The sequence below is a fragment of the Perissodus microlepis genome, chromosome 4 (assembly GCF_051167445.1).
Source record: "Perissodus microlepis isolate ML-2025 ecotype Zambia chromosome 4, ASM5116744v1, whole genome shotgun sequence".
Taxonomy (NCBI): domain Eukaryota; kingdom Metazoa; phylum Chordata; class Actinopteri; order Cichliformes; family Cichlidae; genus Perissodus; species Perissodus microlepis.
In genome coordinates, this window is record NC_140464.1 from 7,295,773 (window position 1) to 7,307,990 (window position 12,218).

Below are 12,218 nucleotides of genomic sequence, written 5' to 3' on the forward strand. Positions count from 1 at the left end.
AGTCTGTAATTACTGATATGAGTCAGGCTTTTAATCTGAACCGACATTACACTGCTTTAAAAACAGGCCACAAAAAGATCATTTCTATAATTAACCAGGTTAAGATTAATGTCTGTTTAGTCCCGAAAATAGTAAAAAAAACATTGATACCCAACAGCGTGAAATCTGAAGCTGTGGTGTATCATAACGGAAGTCTTACAAAACCTGCCAAACTAGTGAATCTTTGGCTTTCAGTGTTATAGCATGTCACTCTTTTACTGCAGTGTTAATCAACAATCATTCGGCTGGCTTAACACATCAGATAAGTTGATAGTAACAACACAATCTCAATTAGGGACCTAAATCACAGGTAATCATTTAGCACTGATAATTACTTCTTAAATCATTTAACTAGGTGAGCTAAAGCATTGACTCCAGCTTCCCAAATGTGACAATCTGCTCCTTTTCACAAGAATTGATTAATTAATTCAATTTATAGGCAAAATGATTCATTCATATAACCCATTTTTTGGAAATTATAACACAAAAAAATGTGCCTATTGTGCTACTTCTGCCACAAGGGAACGCTGGGATACATGAGTCAGCCCGCCGGCCTGCAAAGCATCTACGTGGACAAAAATGCCCGATACAGAGCAGGAAGGAGAACACGAAAGGGTGGGGGCGTTGACAGATGTTGGCGAGCGAACACCGGGGTAAAGGGGGGGAAACTTGGAGGGAATAAAAAATGAGGACAGAGAGTGATCTAAAGCAGAAGCAAGAGTCAGGAAGTTGAAGAGAGCAGATGGAGAGGAGACAGGAGAGGACGATTTAAACATCTGGGCTCAGACAGCGGCGGCGCAGGCGCGTATTTACGCAGAGACGCACTCTAAATACCTCCTCTATTGTTTCATTTAAATAATGCAGCACATAAACGACGACAGTCCAGACTGCACGGCTGGAGGCTAAACCACAAAAATGTCACTTCTTTGCTCAATCAAGCTAATTAAAGGCTAAGAAATGAATCCATTAACAGACAGTCTGCTGACAAATGATTAAACACACTAAGAGATGTGTAAGTGAGTGTTGAGAACGATCTATCCTATGGATTTTTGCCCTGTTTTACAACTCGCTTTCCAAAAACGTGCACATCACCTCTTCTTTTAACAGAATTCTGGGATTGCTTGGGAAGAGAGGTGTAATCTTTAAAGCAAATAAATACTCAAGAGTTTGGGGACTCCTCTGGTATAGATTTTTTAAATAAGTCGTCAAATTCTGCTAATGAGTAACAGGTTTGGGTTGCAGGCAGGCAAACTGAGCACATGGACAATATCTTGGTATTGTCTTGAAAAGCATGCTGGTGGAATTGCAGCCTGTATGTATCATTCAGCATTAAAGCTGCCTTCACAGCCTTCAAGTAAGCCATGAAAAACCCTAAAAATAATCTCAGGCACAAAGTAAGTGTCACTGTTTCTGAGTTTGTTTGAATTGCATCGCTTACGATAAAAGAACCAACTATTCACTGACATGGTTTTCAAAAATGCTCTTGGATCTATAAAATGATTTTCCTGTAAACAGCCTGAATATCAAAACCATCCACAGGCAGTTTACAAGACTCAGATTATCTGAATCTTTATTTAATCCCCATATATATTTGTGTGAATGCCTCTTAAGTCTTCCACAGTGATGAACTTCTCCTCCAATTACATGTAACGTCCTCAGCTCCACTGGGATGATCTTCTTCGTGTTGTTGGCTGGTGTTTTGTTTTAACATGACATAATCTTTGCAGGCTTTTGCTCTCCCCGTCTGAACTTTTTTGGACGGGCTTTCTGGAAGCAAATTCAAAAAGTTTCAACATCTGATAGTGTCGCATTTATACTTCTCTAATTTAATGGGTGGGTCTCTCGTGGCTATAAATTTTTCATAGCAAGGAGAGACCTGCAGGCCATATTGCATGGGATCAAAACTGGATGTATGAAGGAAAAGATGGTTTCTATTTGTGCATGTGATAAAGAGCGATGAAGCATACAGGCAAAACACACACACACACTATGACATACACTAAGTGGAGAGACGGTGCTTCACTTTAACCTAATTAACGAGAAGTGGCTCCTCTAGTCGACTGCATGTTTTATGTTCAGGTCACTTCGATAATAAAACGGAACTAAAATGAAGAAGAAGCTTCGTCTCTTACTGGATATTTCATGCATGCATTAACAGTTTAACTTTTTGTGTCCGCTTATTTTTTAGTGAAGGGTGAGAGGGAATGGCACGTTAAATAGATGATAATTACAGCTCAAAGTTGCCATGAATACTATCAAGTTGCCTATGTTTCACCTTAATAGTTACTATAGGTCTGAACTTTAAGACTCTCAGACTGTAAAACCACTTGGCTCATTTCAAAGAGCCAGGTGTGAATGCTAGATCCTTCCTCTCTTTTCAGACATGTCTGAAATCTGGAAGTCTGAAAACGTTCCACCTTTTGATGCATGAAAGATGTGTGACGGCCGAGCAGTCACCAAGAATTCTTAAATCAAAACACACTGGTTCCTGCTAAAGATGTGCTCTCTTTCCACAGTGTTTTTAGTCATGTGGCGTCCCCTCACGCTTAGCCAAAGAACATGAAACAAAGAGGACCGAAACAACAGCCACATCCTGCTGCTTCTGAAAGCCACTATGAGGCGACGGCTGGGTTTTATCAGGTAAATTCCCAGCTGTACCTTATAACGAGTCTTCTGATACTGACGGGATCTATGACGACATCTGGCAGAGAGCTAACTTTGCTCCTTGCACTGTATTCCCCACCCCTCACCGCTCCACTGTACTGACCACAACCGCTGGGAGCAATCAGAGCGTCACGTCTGAGCTCCACTGCAATAAGATGCCCTCCCTCGCTACCCCTCCCTTCTTTTTCCCCTTTTTCCCTTTTCTTCTCTTTCTTTCCTGGTTGTTTTCAGAAGCAGGCCTCAGCAACAGAAAACCACAGGGCTCCAGCAGGCCTTTTGACTCTCTCCACCCCCCTCGCCTGCGTTTGGAAGAAGCGCGGCCGTACTTTGAGCCCCCTCTTCTCGGTTGCTTCCCTCTTCAGACCCACATGTATATATTTAGCTCATCTCTGCTTCTGTATAATTAACAGATGAAAATTATAACTTTGGGACTTGGAGATGACGTTGCTGTTCTCCTTGGCTGAAGCTGAACTTAAGCTTCAGCCCTAGGGGGGACAAAAACCAGGCGGCAGTCCAACATGTGGGGCGTGGTGGAGGCGATGCTAAGCCAGGTTGGGAAACTGAGCGAGGCAGTTAAAAAAGAAAGAGAAAGACGACTGCAGAAAGGAGTCAGAGTGTTTATTAGAGCTAGCGAGATGGCCTGCTTGACTGCCTCCATCAGCCCTGGAGTTTCCATTTGAGGTCATCTGGTTTTCACATTCCTGCCATGCACCACCGCTCACACCACGCCGAGGAAGTCTCCATCACTAAGTTCACACAGGACTGTACAATCCAGCAATTCTCAAAGCTGAGTCTGGGGTGTAGAGTAGCCATTTAGGGAGCTCTCAGAGTAGTGAAGAATAGTTTAAGTTAATGAAAACTTTTCTTATGTTTGGGTCTCACAGATGGAATCTGATCACCTGGGAATCTGTGGGTTACGTCTGGGTATTTGGGGATGTGAAAATAGTTTTAAAGACTGCTTTTGCAGATGCACGAGTACACTGATGCAGCTCTTAACCCAGCTGGACAAATTTCCACTGTCTAAAAGTTCAGTAAGATTTTCCAATATTTCACATAGACCATCTCAAATTGAGATCAGTGTTCTGATTCACATGACTCTCCACGGGCTCACAAAGTCTCTCTTTAACAGTGTACGCATGATGCCACCGGGCAAAAGATAGCAACTGCACGTAATCAATTACTGCAGTTTAAAGGAGTTTGGAGGCAGACACATCAATTCTTCCCTTTTTCAATCTAGTCAAATCTGAAGCACAGCCAAACGCATGTGATGCAGAGGTCAAGCGAAACTTGCTAGGTGTGATTTTTCTGGCACTAACTTCAGCTTCTGTTCTCACTTTGAGATAAACCTGGCGATCCTCAGATTAAATCCAAAGGGGCTTTTGCAAACCATCTCTTCTCTTCAGCATTCCCCAGCAGAGCAGAGATGCTCTGCAGATACTGACTGGCATGTTTCGAATACAGGGCGATCGTCCCACGCTATCACTTCATCTGCTCCTTCCTGTTGACTGTGATGTAAAACCCCGTTTAGTCCTAATATTCGAGCAGATCCCAAAGGCACTGCCCTTTTGAGCGCTCCGAGCAACGATGAGATCCATACGCCAAGCTGATGATGCTATGTCTGCATCTTTAACCTCTGTCACTCTGTATTAGCGGCCTTTTAATGCAACCCAGAGACTGTTCACCCTGCAGAAATAAACTGTCCTTTTGTAGCCTCATGACTTCTATCACCTCAGAAAAGAAGGTCAAATTTGCCACCTGAAGGAAATTAGGCTCGCGCTTGTATTCTTATTTTGCTTAGCTAATGGGACGCCTGCAGAGGCCTCCAACTGTTAACATAGGAATCATACACTCGCATATGTTTTCACTCTGTTATTCGAATTAAAGACACGTTGCCATTGCTTATAGTAAAGAGGAAAGTTAACAGAAACACAATGGACTGTTAGTTTTCACTCTGTAAACTCAGGGCGGTGGGTGGGTGGGGGGGTTGGATATACAAGAACTGTACAAAAACAAACCCTTCATGGCAAAAACCTACATGTGAATACCCGCTGCTTTAAGGATGACATTCTGCTCACAGACGGCACATACAGACAGAATTGAAAGCAGCGGCGGCAGCAGAGTATCCTGAAAGGAGATGCCCAAAGAAGGAAGCAGAGAGGGGATCAAAGCAATGAGCGATTCACAAGGAAATGAAAAAACAAGAAAGCTTCAAATTCGGAAGAAGCCAGAGAAGAAGAAAAAAGTACTACTCTATTAATAAGAACTGTGACACACACAGTCACACACAGAGAGGGAAAAAGACCAACAAAGAGTAGAGAAGAGAAGGAAGCCGGAAGAGATATGAGTGAGAATAATGAAGCTCAATGTGTGCAGAGTTAGAGTTGAGTTTGAGTACATCTGAATTCATGCAAACCTTCAGCCAACAGAACACAACTGCTGTGTATTTGCCTGAGCAAGTAAGGCTTCAGTCACATCAGCCTAGAGACTGATCAGCGACCCCCTTTTAACCCCAGGTTGCTAGGGAAAAATGTCTATTTCCTGCTCAGCTGGTGAGTGGTTGTTGGCTGATGCTATGTGAAATAGGTCACAAAGAGATATACAGTCTGGAAAACCTCCTTGCCATTGCTTTGGTTGCAAAAAGACTGCCAAAGTTACCTGTAGTTTGCATGGAAAATGCCAATTTATCTGCAAACATTCTTTCACCAGTTGTTAATACAAATTTTTCCCCAGCGGCGGCAGTTATCAGGGAGTCGCAGAGGTGACCATATGTTGTGCTCTACTCTTCTTATGCTCATGTATTTCTTCTTTCATCCAAAAGTAGCTTTCTCAAAATTTTAGCTGATATCTGGTAATCATTTTTAGATTTCACCTTTAGTTTGGCGCCTTTGATTTTGAGCAATCAGCCATTTTTTAAGCTTTTGTGTCTCACATTCTTGAGCCACATTCCTTTGTTTTATTTCACTTTCAAATTAAATCCACATATCTGATTAAATATGGGTTTCTTTGCTCTAAATTTAAAAGAAAGAAAAATAAGGGACCCAAATTTTTTAAGTTTGCAAACTCCATAGTGTAGTAGTTTACACTTCCACCAGACAAGGATACACAAACCCCTCAATGTTACATTAGGACGGGCATCTGGGATAAAAACTTTCCCAAATCAAACAAGAAGGTACAAACTGTAGTGACCTCCTTGTAAATAAGGGTCTGTAACAGCTGGTCACCCATCAGAATCAGCTGATTCTTTCTTTACAATACTTTTAGCATATCTAATGATATTTAAGAGAATATGAATATTTTGGGAGGTGTAGGTTGAAATTTGCTGCTTTTCAATTAGTCTTAGTTGTCCCAGCTTTCTGTGACAGATTGGCAGCCTGTCTAGGATGTACCCCACCTCTTACCTATAGCAGCTGGGATAGGCTCCAGGCTCCCCACAACCCAAAACCATCACCCTGAAGTGGATAAGTGGAAAAAAGGATGGGTGGATGGATGGATGTCAAAATTTGAAGCTAAAACTTGGATATTTTTTTAGCAAGGATGTTTTTTTCTCTTCTGACTGTAGTTTCTTGTTAAGTGTTGAAACCCGAATACAAGCAGCATCAAGCTACTGATTTAAAGCTGCACAATAACAAAGTGAGACAACATCTCAGAGTAATGTTACACACAAAACCAGCAAACCAAATAAATCGTATGACTAGGATTATCCATTGAGAGAATCTAAGCGAATATGTAAACAGAGACGATGTTGTGCTCAACCACCAGGCATCAGGAAAACCACAGCGCTTTATCTTTTCCCAGCATCCTTAGCTCATTAGCCTCCTGATAATCTCTGTCCCATGATTTCGCCAGACTGTCAAAACAGCCTTCCCGTCTGAGACCGCTTACAAATAGCACGAAACACACCGTTGCTGTTGTTGTTGCGCGTGCATGCACACTGCAGCACTGCGGCCTGGGATGTCTGGGAAACAGAGATAGAGGTTAGTGAGTCAGCGCTCAACCTCCAATGAAAAAACAGCGATCTACCGTGTGTGTGACCTCACAGTTCATCAACTGCAGCTTTGATGGACGGTACCTGGCCGGCTGCCATTTACAGTATAAACAACATCAGAGCAGCATTTCTGAGAAGTTAAATACAGTGAGCAAACATCATCTCACTAATAAGCAAACACAACTCTTCTTCTTTTTCTTCTTTGGATGCTTTAACATTTCGCATCACACCGAAAAACAAAGTTACGTTAGCGCTCTTGAGCCATGACGTGCAATTGGAGATTCGTATCATGAAGACACACTGAAACAAAAATAAACACAATTTCTGATGTTTTCTAATCAGCCTGGTTGGTTGAAACTAAAAGGATTTTAATGGGCTCGTTATGCATCCACTTATGCAATCAGTACAAATGGTGCATATTATATGATGAGAGGGAGAAGTTGGGTGGTTATATGAAAGTTATGGAGGAACAACCTCTTTTTCTTTCCTATTTCTTTACCTTTCAGTGCTTCCCCCTACATGACTCATCAGGATTCTCCCGATTTTGTTATCTTCCCTTTTTCTTTACCCTTCCTCCACCCTAGTCTCTCTCACATTCCAGTGCAATCCCCGCTGTTTACAAAAAGAAAAAAAAAAAGAAGTGCACAGCTGATGAGAGCAAGATGCATCGCTCCATATAGTGTTCTGCAAACACACACTCGCTCTTAAGACAGCTCTCTCTTTGCAAAAACAGAACATGTGCAAGAAAAGTAGAACTGTGCACAGTCGACACCGAGACGAAACAACACGCAGGATCAGATGATGTGAATGTAAATCAGTCACGCAGGAGCCCTTGGTTAACCCCTGTGCCCCCCCTGCTGCACACAGTGACAGGCGTCCCCGCCTGCCTCCTTAGCCTCTTTACTGGGGGCCAAGTGTGTGACGAGTGGGGCCCCTAACCTCTGAACCTTGACCCTGAGTCAAACCTCACCCTGAGCTGCTGCCTTCAGACTGATCCTGCAAGCAGATACAGACAGAGTCAAGTCTGCATTTCCAAACAAGACCTGGCGTGCTCTTCATTCTTCAATATGTCAACAATAAACCCCTCATGCAATGTAATGTGCTGTACAGCAGCCTCATATTTTCCTTCACAGAAACAACACTTCGACACACCAACACAGCGTCTTTGTAGGCACAAATACAAAGAGGTACTGACGCATGCCAGACCATCGACAGGCTGAATCTAATTAGCTCTCATCTGTTTCTGAGAGAGAGGGCTTTGTTTTACACCAAACCTCCCACCGCCTGCCAGTCAGACGCCACAGGAAAATATCCCAGTTGAGGCACAACACAGGCCGAGCGTGCCCTGCAAGAGAAGAGCTAGGTAGGTATGAGATCCGTCACTTTTCACCCAGCAGAGTGTCTCACCAGTGTGTAAATAATTAGAAATTCTCTTAATTCTTTGGCCAGTTTCAGAAAACAGCAATGCCTCCCAGGAAGCACAAATATCAAGTTATTTGATTATGATGGTTTATATACAAACTTGAGTTCCACTTCCATTAAACTTAACCAAGTAGTTTTGGGCGTCTAAACCTACTCGCTGAGTGAAAGTGAACATAAATAGCGAGTGAAAGCCCAATAACAAAGCACAAAACACAAACAGGAAGTGATCTGCAGACTTATGACTTGTGCTATCCTGTAGTTCTTTAAAAATGAACTCTTATCCCTCACTGTCCAGTGCTGCTGAGGCTCTGCAGCAAGAGATCTTGTGGATCTCTACAACTCCCATAGCACCGGGACAGAACAGCAGTATCTGCACCCTGGGATGAGAACATGTTGCACATGTGCACAGAGCATCATGCACACCCTATAAAAGTCCTCGCCTTTCACCCACTGCATAATAAACAGATACAAATGTAAAATTTTTAAAAACAAAACTAAACCAATTACTGATGCTTAACTGTGGCAGAGAGAAATGCAGACTGGCTGACTACCTACAGGAAGATCAATAAGGATCCATTAGTAGCAGAAACACGCCTGCTTTGCAGAGCTACAACAGCTGCTCCCCTTGTACCACAGCAAACAAGGTCAATGATGACTGATGTCCTTCGCCTACCTTTATACCGGCTGTCCCATGTTTGTACAACATCAAGGACTTCCTCATGCACACATGGGGGAGAAGGCCAAATTAAAACTCTCACAGAGCTAGTTTTCAGACTGGCCTCAATGCCAAAAAGCATCTGCGCGCATGCGTGTGCGTGTCTGTTGTGTGTACGTTTCATGCACCTGCGCACGGATTATGAGTTTTAGGTGTAACTCTGACCCTTTAAGTGGGATGTAAACAAGCAGGAGTGGCTAATTTTGCGAACACCTGTGTGCTTGACTGTGTCTGAGTGTTATTAACATGTGTCAACACACACGCGCACTCACAGGGTTAATAACTGTGGATGTGAGGTGTGAGAGCAGCGGTGCAGCTGTTGTCTCTGGGTTAGAGGAATGCAGCAGGGGTGACGGCAGAGGGGAGGAGGTGTGAGGTACGAACTGACTGATGTAGGATGGTCTATTCAATTTAAGTGATTTTTTTTTTTATACAGCACCAAATCTCAACAACACATCCTGCAATAACACAAACTTTACTTTACAGTGTGCTCTGTGTAGCTTCGCCGATATTTTGGGTACTGCTCGATTCTGTTTGATTCTGTGGACAATCCTGTCCCATAATGCAATGCACAATACAAGCAAAGGAATTACTTTCGTGGCTGGAATAACAAAAACAAAAGGTGCACAACAATCGTGGAACAGCTTTAATGAGAGATTCATGCATTTTGGGGCTTTTTTTGTATAGTTTCCTGACTTGGCTTATCTTTTGACTCCACTGTTATAAAGAAATATTCACAGCTTATATGTCGTATTAGCCTATGAGTTGTAGTATTAGTACATTGCAGCTGATCCTAAACATTTTGTTTTACCATCCTCAAAATGAAACAATGTAACCAAATGACTAAAAGTACAAATATCGATACGACAATGTCATCCGATCACTTCCTCAGTACGAATACTTTGGATCCAAATGTGGATATTAAAACTTGAAGGTCCTGTTAGCAGATTCACCTACAGATGTGACTCTGCTTCATGGTGGTGGTGACACTTACCACCTGTTTGACGGTAAAGTGAATCAACGTTTACTTTAACAGTACAGAGCAGTGAATGAAAGCAAAACATTTTTTGGAAAATGCACATTTTGTAAAATAAAAAAAAAGTCCAAGAAAGCCTAACTGTTATGAAAATCTGTAAAATAGTCAGCACTGCAGCATCTGCTGTGCGATGTGCCTACTACGTGGTGAGGCCATCTGCTAATGATCACTGAAATGCTTTCCTCTGCAGCCTCTTACAGCTGCTTTCAGTTAGGGTTCCCTTGACCAGGAGCTGATCCTGGACTTGCAGACTGTTCTGTGGTCTGCAGCCTCTCTGAGGTGGTTGTCCTGTGATCCACTGCCTCTGCCAGAAGAGGTTTTCTCTGAGGCAATGAGCATCTTCTGAGACTGGACCTCAGTGTAATAACTGCCTCCAGATCAGTAGAGAGAACTGAAGGATTTGCACATAATAACAGCTACAGGGTGATGCTGCGTTAGTCTGCAGTGTATCAGTGAACAAACACAGGCGCGCCGCAGGGACAAACGTGAGCTTTAACATCGACCAGCTCAAGGCAAGATTTTCATAAAAGTGCTCTCATGTTTCCCATCATCAATATATTCCAGCATCACGTGGCACAATGCAGCATTAGACATCAGGAGTGCCGCTTATCCTGCCCTCTTCCCCCTCCCTGCTCTCCGCTGCCGGTATCGATCTCACCCGCAAACGCTGCACTGCTACATTAGAGCAGAACTGCTAACTCCATTAAACCGGTCCCACTGGACATCATCATAACTGCTCTCATCACATAGACACTTTCCACCCTTCCTCTTCTCTGTGCTCGAATGTTGGAGGAACACACAAAGCCTGATTCACTTTGCGCCTCATTTTGACAAATTAGACATTTTATTAGATTCTAGTGTCATCCTGCATCTCGCTAAGGAATAATGTTCAATTGTGCGCTTGCCAATACTCGGGCAAGAGAGGAGAACAATCCCGATCATTTCCATCTGTGCTGATGGAGGCATGCGACTCATTTCCTGCACCATCGCATAAAAAATAAATAAAAAACACTGCTAAAAAGAAGAGCAGGGTGTTGGCTGAAGCACAGGGTTTAGAACAGATCAGGGACTGAAATGAGACGAGCTGAACTCGGCACAGAAGCCTCTGCAACAAGAGACAGCTAAGGCAGTCTTTCTGGGGGATATCAAACCCTTTGAATTTTATGAGTTCTTGTTCATTTCAATTACAGTTTTATGTGGGAACGCGCACGGCATCAAAGTGTTTCATGTTTTACTGTGATACTACATAACAGATAAAAGTGAATTCAGTGGGTCTGAAGGGGCTTTCGCAGCTCTGTTGCATTGACATAAAACAGCAGAGGCTCAATCAATGTGCGACCACACAAGAGGAAGTGTTGCTCTTTGCTGGAGGTGATAAACTCTGCAAGAACAGAGAGGAGGGAAAAAATGTAGAGCCGAGCTATAAAAACAGACAAATTCCTAATTACAGCAAGACTGAGCGCGCCGCCGAGTGATAGCGGAGGTTGATTCCTTCAGAGCAATATTGCAACACACGGCAGAGATACTGGCAAACGTAACCTCGTCACCCTGTCAAACACACACAAAGATGAATGCAATTTACCAAAGAACAAAAGCAAATATCTGCTATTTCAGGGAGATAAGGACCCTCAGAGGTTAAATCTGAGCAGACACACACAGCACCCGGCCAGTAAACCGAACGCAGCTGTGTAGATCAGGGATGCACAAGTTGTTTTTCTTATATTAATCTCTAGTCCGCATTGAGCCGGCTTTAAAAATGCATGCACACTTGGTGCCATGGGAGTTTGGTCTGGGATCACTGGGTTTAGGAAATAGTAAGACAGGTTTTTCGCTCTGAATTCATTCATAAAAAAAACCCTCATGGGGTGTAATATTTAAAGACACTGTCATTTTTCAACATACAAGGTTAATGTCTGCTTTTCAACCCAAATAACATTTTTTTTCTAAACTTAACCAAGTAGTTTTTGGTGTCTGAACCTAACTGCTGAGTGGAAGTTAACATAAATAGCAACACAAAGTGCAAAACACAAACCAACCAAACAGAACATGAACTGCAGTCTTCTGACTTGTGCCACCTAATGTGGATCCTGTAGCTCTTTAAACGTGAACTCTTGTCTTTCAGTGTCCAGTACAGCTGAGAGAATCTGTACAACTCCAGCACCGGGGCAGAACAGCAGGGATGAGGTACTGCTGAGAGGGCTCGGAGCCTCATGTACTTAGCAAGCTTAGAGAGTGACAGCGGAGGTTGATGATTTCAGAGCAATATTGCAACACACAGCAGAGATACTGGCAAACATAACCTTGTCACCCTGTCAAACACAAAGATGAATGCAATTTACCAAAGAACAGGAAATATC

General features: G+C 43.0%; 1 protein-coding gene across 3 annotated transcripts in view; it reads right to left on the reverse strand.

The window, feature by feature from the left end:
- The window catches only part of arhgap23a (Rho GTPase activating protein 23a), a 67,077-nt gene that overhangs the window by 40,163 nt on the left and 14,696 nt on the right, over positions 1–12,218 (reverse strand). The window lies entirely within an intron of this gene.